The sequence below is a fragment of the Propithecus coquereli genome, unplaced genomic scaffold (assembly GCF_000956105.1).
Source record: "Propithecus coquereli isolate 6110/MARCELLA unplaced genomic scaffold, Pcoq_1.0 Scaffold27, whole genome shotgun sequence".
NCBI lineage: Eukaryota > Metazoa > Chordata > Mammalia > Primates > Indriidae > Propithecus > Propithecus coquereli.
Window position 1 is genome coordinate 9,806,117 of NW_012148285.1, and position 8,566 is coordinate 9,814,682.

Sequence of the window (8,566 nt, forward strand, 5' to 3'; positions counted from 1 at the left end):
ATACATTTATAATCTGAAATTACTCATTTGGCTTTAATTCTGATATTTCATAACGGTGTTATTTGGAGATCGTCCACACACTGTACTATGGAGAAGTTGGGAGAGCCTTCCTCTTGACCTCTCTCCCTTACATTCTATCTTAGTTTCATGCTTTGAGCATGAATGTTGAGCGAAGGGAAGGCACTATTTGATTTCCATGAGTATTGAATCTCAGTGTTTACCCAAAACAGGTCAACACCAATTGTTCCAGGAAGAATTCCATTATGCATTCCTTTTGAACAAGCTATATGTCTATGAGTATTGCCTTATGCAACCCGATTGTGCCAAGATTTTTTGTAGTGAAATTGTTATTGATAGTAGTTTTAGGACTTCTCCCGCAAAGTGATGACAGATTGGAAGGCAATGTGTTGTAACAGTATGATAGGATTGAATTCAGCTATGAGAAAACCCTAATGACGTCGGCTTACAATAGGCGTGTATTTTTACCATGTAAATGAAGTCTAGAGGCAGGTATTTTGGGGCTAGTATGGAAGCTCCACAGTTTTCAGGAGCTCAGACTTTTTGCATACTCAATATGTGCCTTTCGCCTCATTGTCCAACATGGCTGCTGTTGTTCCTGCCAGCAGGAAGAAGAGAGGGAGGAAGAAAAGGCAGAAAGTACATGGCAGCTGCCTCCTAGGAAGGTTCCCTAGAAGCCACTATGAATTACTTTCTTGCACACCTGGAATTTCATTACACGGCCACATCTAACTTTAGGGGAGGCTGAGATGTTTAATCTTTATTCTGTGTGGTTCTGTGGCTAAGAAAAAATCTGGCATTTTATTACTATGACAAAAGAGGCAAATGAATCTTGGTCTCTATCATTAATAGAAAGAACATAATCTTTGAAGTCAGACACATCTAGATTCAAATCTTATTAATTGTTCGACATTGTGAAAGACACTTAAGTTTTCATTTTAAAATCTGAAAATAAGGATGATACCACCTAGCTGCCTTCCTAACTTCCATGAAGTATATCTACAAGATAATAAAACTCTCAATCCTGAGACGTGCATCTTCAAAGAGGTCTCCTTGTTCCACTGCGACACTTCCAACACATCCAAATCACTTTGGAAGCAGCTCTTTAATAAACTTCCTTCCGAGTCACATAAATCTTGTTAAATTAGAATCCAACGCTTCACGCCGAGTGTTTGCATAGTAAATGTGGACTGAAAGAATAAATACATTTAAAGAGTACCCCCACAAATTCTATTAAACAACCGTATAATAAATATTGACTGGGTGAAAATATTAAAGAAAAAATAACTACCCAGATTCTTTCATTCTTTATCTCAAAAAATAATTTTGAGTAAGTACAGGCTCTGGACTAGCCACTGAGAGATAGGGAGGAATGAGAAAGCAATATCCCTGCGTTCGCAGAGTTTGTGGTGTGGGAAAGGAGACGTGCCCTTCCCCCTCTTGAAGGCATAACACATTCTCTATGCAAAACTCTGAAAGAATCTTGCCCGATTGAAAAATCAAATCCACCTTTAAGCGATGTTTTTTTTCCCCTGTGGATGTCGGCTGTTCTGTTCTTCCGAGCAGTATGATTCTCTGTTGAAATATAACACGGCCATCGTATTCCCAGTTACTCAATTGCTGCCAGATCCATCCATCCATCTATCCATCCATCCATCTGTCTAGTCATCCATCTACCCACCCATCATCAAATGCCTTATATAATGACGAACAAGCTGTAGTTCCCACCCTTAGGAAGTTCACAGTATACTGCAGGAGATAGGCAAGCAATCAGTCGGTTCTAATACACAGTGGTGGTGCCATCATTGGTGCAGGGGCCATGATGATGGTTGCCTCGGCAACAGTTATTCCCATATCACATTCTTTCTTTGCTGAAAGAACCCCATTTTTTAGGTGTTGGGTGGTTATGTGCTCCAGAGGATGGGATCCTCTCTAGCCACAAAGAGTAAATTTTGACTAGTCGCAGTCCATGGTGGTAGTCCCATTCCCTTTGCCTAGGACTGGTTTGGGTCTGTGCCTGGATGCTGGCCAATAGCATTCAAGCAGGAAGCTTCTGGGAAAGTTTTCCTCACTTTTAAAAGGAGGGACATCCTTTCTACTGTACTTTGGGCTTTTAGAGTGAAGACTTCATAGTTGCAAGCTATGGCAATGATATTTCTTCCAAGAGGAGACAAATGTGAGGACAGGCGCCAACACATGAAGAATGGCAGAGGAGAAATTTAGAAAGAAACTGGGTCCCTGAGGAGATTGTTGCATTGCTGAATCAATGACCTTGGAAATTCCTGATCTCTGGAATTTTTTTTATATGAAATAATACTCTGGTTATTATATAAGCCCTTTTGAGTTGTGCCTTTTGTTACTTGCTTCTGTTGCTGGGTATCCTTGTTTACAACTGTGAAGAAAATTCCTAGAATTAGTATTACTCGGCCTAAGGAGATGTACATTTGGCATTTAAATGTATAAACACAAAATTACACAAGAAGGCACTTACACATCTTTTGTTGGCCATTGTCTGATTGGTATCTGGACTGAAAAAATTTCCCACTGGGCAAAGATATAGACTCCTTTATATTTCCATTGCCTCACTTCTTCTTACCATCTTTTTCTCCAGCAGCCCAAGAGGGTGTTTAACCATTTAATGACCAATATTTTGCAGGCAAGAAAAAAACAAGCCTGTGTAATGTTTTCCTGAAGTATTGGATAGCACTGTTTTCAAAGGCAGAGATGATGCTTAAAGTAGACTGCTTTTTTTGGCTCAAAGATAAAAGAAAAACTACAACCTCTGGGCCAAATCTGAATACCATCTCTTTTTATGCATCCCATCAGCTAAGAATGGTTTTTACATTTTTTTAAACAGTTGTAAAAAATAAAAAGACAAATATCTGTGCTATGTGAAAATTATATGATATTCAAATTTTATGTCCGTAGGTAAAGTTTCATTGGAACACAGCTACACACTCTCATTTAAATATTGTCTATGGCTGCGTTCATTCAACAATGGCAGAATTGATTTATTGCAACAGAGAATATACAGCCTACAAAGCTGAAAATATATATTGTTCATTTTATTGGGATATTTGTAGATTCACATACAGTTATAAGAAATAATACAGAGAGATTGTACTCTTTGCCCGGTTTCCCCCAATGGTAACATTTTGCAAAACATAAGTATAATGGTACAACTAGGATATTGACATTGATATATTTCACTGGGCTTAAAACTTAAAATATTTACCATCTGGCCTTTTATAGAAAATATTCTCCAACCATTCCTTTAGGTCTGAAGTATTATTTTTTTCTTTTGTGTTAGTCTTATTTTTTCTTCTCCAAATTTTTCTCTATAGTTCTCCGCAGGCTTTTTTCCCCCTCAACACTTCTCTAAGGATAATACTACAAATTAGCAGAGCCCACTTTAATAGTGAATTGTATTTTCCTACCTGCAAAGTTTCTGAAGATAAAATATATTTTAGGGAAAACAAAGGATAATGAGTTTTCCTTTGGTCTAAAATTAATTTTGGTCACAATATTAACACAAAGCTAATGAAATTCAGAACTAAGGGAATTTTAAAAAATGTATAAAAAGCATAGCTTTTAATATTTCTAGTCCTACATTTTCCTAGAAAGACTGATTTAATTTTAGGGTAGAAATCAGAGAAACTGCCACCCATAACATTTGGGATCCATCAAAACAAAACAAAAAAATCATTAACCCTTTCTGAACCAGAACTGGCCTGAGGCTAAACAGCTGCTTAAGTATTTCTGGAAAAGTCTACTTCTCAGCCCTGGGGTGCAGGGCAGAACTTAATCTTTTTATATTCTTTCCCTGGCTGTAAGAATGAATCTCTTTTAGGGATTCTGTGTAAGGTGAGAGGGCAGCATTCAGCAACAACGGAGAGGTGAGAGAGAATTCCGATGGTCCTTTTCCAGGTGGGTCACCACTATGGTTTGAATGTTTGTTCCCTCCAAACACAGGTTGAAATTTAATTGCCACTGTAACAGTGTTGAGAGGTGGGACATTTGAGAGGTGATTAGGTCATGAGGGGTCTGCCCTTATGGGTGGGATTAATGCCATTATGAAAGGGCGATTTTGGCTCCCTTCTGCCTCGTGGTCCTTCCACCCTTCTGTGGTGTGAGCATCCAGCCTTCCTCCATCCCTCTGGTGCAAGGCGCCATTTTGAGAATGGTCTCACCTGATGCCAAACCTGCCGGTGTTACCGAAAACTCGGCACTTGTCCACGAGGCTGGATCAGAAGAACGAGGACAATTGTTTTAGGGAGGAGAAGAGAGGGTACTTTGCCGGCAAAGTAGGAAAAATGGTAGACCTTCTTGTCTCAAAATACAAATTTCCTGAACATAAGCAGAAATACAGAGCTTTGAAAGGGAAGATCCTTCAGTTCTAGGCTATTGTGGAAGGATTTGTACATTTAATAGCAAGAAGGCACTGCTGTTTGAGTATGTCCACATTCTTGGTCTTGTTTGTCCCTCCATACAGCCTTGCGGGTTCGTAGTGCAGGAATCATAACCCTCATTTTCAGATGGGAAAGCTGAATGTGGTGGATCCAGTCACTTGTCTCCTTCAGCAGCAGTTCAACTTTTTCCTAGGATGCCTCTCTGCACTGCAGAGACTGGAAAGCTAAAATCTACATTTCCCGGACTCCCTTGCAGCTAGAGCTCCAGGTGTGATTCAGAACCACTGATCACGTGGACTCACATGCGACTTGAATTTGGAATGGAATTTAGTGGGGAAATGAGGCATCCAATTTGCTGATAGGGCTCATATCAGATAAGGAGTGGCTGTAGAAACAGCAGGTGAAGGGATTGGTTATATTTGGACCATGGCTAAGGTGGTGTGATTCTGAGGTCAGATGTCAGAAGGTGACTTTCCAGTTCCCCGTCTTCCTCTTTCTCTGATGGGCCAGTTCTGAAGTGCTGCTCTGGAAGTCATTCCTGCAGCACAGCCTAGAGCCTGCTCCTCCAGCCCCCACAGCAATTTTGTTTGAACTGAATTCCATATATGAAGTTCTTTTGTGCCTAACGTAGTGGGAGAGATTTTGCAGCTGAACCCCAGATGATACAATGGGGTATAGAGAAGTTATATCTCTTGTTCTAATAAAAATTAAGTGTTTGATAATAATCCTGGCATATTTTTTCACAACCTCACAGATACTAATTTTTTGCCCTTGTCTTCTCCACGTTAACTTATTTTTTCTTCTCTGAGCCTCTGTTTCCTCGTCTGTCAAATGGGTATAATAATATTTACCTTGCAGTGGATGTTGTGAAGAGTGATTGAGATCACAGATATTAAATTATTAGGGTCATGTAGGTACTCCACACGTGTTTCAGTCAGTATGTGCTGGTTTTCACCTTGAGATAACAAACACTCCCCCAAATCATCTCAATTGCTTAAAACACAAAAGGTTTATTTCTCATTCATGCTCATATCTATGTCTAGGGTTGGCAAGGGGTGTTCTTCTCCTCTTGGTTACTCGGGGGTCCAGGATAATGGAGCAGCCACCGTCACCTCTGCTCATTGATGCGAAGAGACAGCTCTGGAGGGTCTTCGAGTGACAGTACGATGCTGCGGATCGCAGCAATATGGGATCACTGCACTCACAATTCATTTTCCAAAGCTGGTCACAGGACCCTACACAAACACGAGGGAGCCAGGAAATGTACTGCTCTTGTGGGATATGCTGGAAACATTTGGTGACCACACAGAGTGTGGCAGTGGGGTGACAACAGTAAGACAGGATGCTCTGCAGTACTTTCACCATTTCTAAACTTCAGAACTGGTCCCGTCTCCTGTTAGGAGCTGCAAGACTGTGATCGGGTGGCTGGAAAGAAATTAAAGGGCATTTTCAGATAGCTGGAAGGAAGTCTGGAAATAGGAATCCTTCCAACACCTTGGTCTCTCTTGCCTTCCTGCATCCCTCTCACAGAGTCTGCAGTGCTCTATGTGAACGTGAATCATTTGTCATTTTCCCATTTAAGATCCTCTCCTGGTGCCAAAAATAAAACCCAAACTTCTTACCATGGCCCTTCCATGACTGTTAGTTATCTAGTGCTGCAACAAACAATTCCCAACACATAGGGGCTTAAGACTACGATAGACTTTTATTATCTCATGCGGGTTCTGTTGGTCGGGAAGGTGGGAGTGACTTAGTGGGTGGTCCAGGCTCAGTCTTTCATGAGGTTGCAGTTACGATGTCAGCTGGGGCTGCAGCTGTCTGAAGGCTTGACGGGGGCTGGAGGACCCACTTCCATGCAGCTCACTCACACGGCTGGCAGGTTAGTGCTGGCTGTTGGCAGGAGGCCTCAGTTTCTTACCATGTAGACTTCTCCATGGGACTGGATGGACTGCCCTCATGTCTGCAAGAGAGCAAGGCAGACCGGCAATGCTTTCCTATGACCCAGTCTCGGAAGTCACACACTGTCATTTCCCCAATATCCTACTGGTTACCCAGCTCAGCCCTGTTCATTGTTTACACAAGGGTGTGAACACCAGGGGGCAGAGGTCACTGGGGATCATCTTGGAGGCTGGCCATGCAGTGACCTGCCTCTCTGATTTTGTCTCCTGTTAGTCAACTCACTAAGCTCTCAACGCATCGACCTTCCTTCTGTTCTTCTAACATGCTAAGCTTGTTCCAAACGCAGGGCCTTTGCAGTTCTTGACTGCACATGGGATACTCTTTACTGAGATCTTTGCTTCCTCATAACAGTCAGGTTTTAGCTCAAGCATCGTTTCCCAAGAGAGGCCTTCCCTGACCAACTAATGTAATGTTGCTCTTCCCTGTGGGACAGTCGCTAGTATATTATTTATTTCCTTCACTCTCTGAAATCACTGTAATTGGGTGACTTAGCCCCAGTCTCTCCCCTTAGAACCTCAGCTCCCCGAGAGTGGGCCTGGCACCTTATACTCATCCCGGCATTCCCAGCACCTGCAGTAGCACCTGGTACCTAGCAAGTGAACAATACTACGCGCCTAGTGAGAGAACAGCCTCCAGCCTCCCTGGGGGAAAATTCCAGGCTCCTCAAATTTCCTGGTGCCCTCCTGCTATCATAAACCTGATCTGAAATCCAATCCTGGGTTTGCACTAAGTTCCCTGCCCCTGCATGAGCATTTTCACAGCACAGCCCCTGAGTCTGCAAAGCGCTGCTGTCCTCCTGGAGAAGGGAGGGTGAGAAGAGTCCAGGTGGCAGATTGAGAGGCTGCTTTGCCCCAGGCCTGCCTGGAGCCACAGCCGGAGCTCCCCTTCCCGGCTCAGAGCCTCTCTGTTTCTGATGGTGATTATTTGAATAAGGCACTTTTAACTGCACAGTCCGACAAGGGCTTCTTGGCAGGGGACCCATTAACACCGGCCTAAATGGGAGTCACTTAGAGAGAGGGAAGCCCCAGGGACCACTCTGAAAGCTTTAGCAGAACACGTGGCCTTCTCAGTTGCTGTAGTTTCCCTGGGCAATTAGATGGGCAGCAGGCAAGACTGCTCACTTAGCATCTCCAGCCTCTGGCCTCGGGGGCTGCGGGTGACTGTCTGCCCATTCGAGTGGATCAGCCGTCTGCCTGCCAGGCTTCCTCTCACCCTTTCTCCATCTTTCCTTTCTCCTGTCTGCCCTCCCTTCCTTCTTTTCTTTTTTCCTCCGTCCCTCCTTTTCTCCCCTTTCTCCTCCCTCCCATCCCTCTCTAGGGAAGTCACAAAAGGTTTACGAATTCCCCAGCTCTCCACTCTCATCACTGGCTATTGGCTCCACCTACTCCATCCCTTTCTTCTGCATCTCGCCTGCCAATAAAATCTGAAATATTGAGGTGACCTACTTTCACTTTACAAGTGGAGGCAGTGGAGCTGTGGGCTAGATGTACAAGAGAAATGGGCAGAGGCATACAACCGGCAAGAGCCGTGAGACCCTACGGGTTATCAGGCTGGGCTGCTGGTGGCTTCAGGTATGGAGTTTCAAAGCCTAGCACCTTGGACAGCACCTATGCACCTGGAGTTCTTGCTCTCTGGCATTTTATCACAGCTCTTTTAGTACCAAACTGAACAAAAGGTGGGATTTCTATAGCCAGAGTGCTATGTTGGGCCCAGCGTTTACTGACTGGGCACTGTGCTAGGCAATGGGATTCCCATTAGTAATAATCGTGAACACTTTAGAAGGCAAGCACTTTGCACACACCATCTCATTTGATCCTCCCTAAAAGCCTCCTGAGATGCGGATGATTCGTGTCCATTTTTCAGATGAAGAAACTGACGTGTAGAGAGGTTAAGTTGCTCAGAAAATTCTAAAACTTCCGTGTTGTACAACTTCTTAAATTTGATGCTTACCACAACTACGTAAGATGAGAATTATAATCCTCATTTTATACTTGAAAGCCCTGAAACTCAAGGGAGAAGATCACACAGCCAATAAGTGGGGAATTTACTACTCTTTAACAGTCCCCTGTGCATGCAATGCACGATTGTAATGCACAAGTGACTTGATATCGTGTGCAAAATTTGAAAACTCAGTTGCTAAGAGAATCACTTATCCCACAAGTATGTCCTGTGCATCAGTT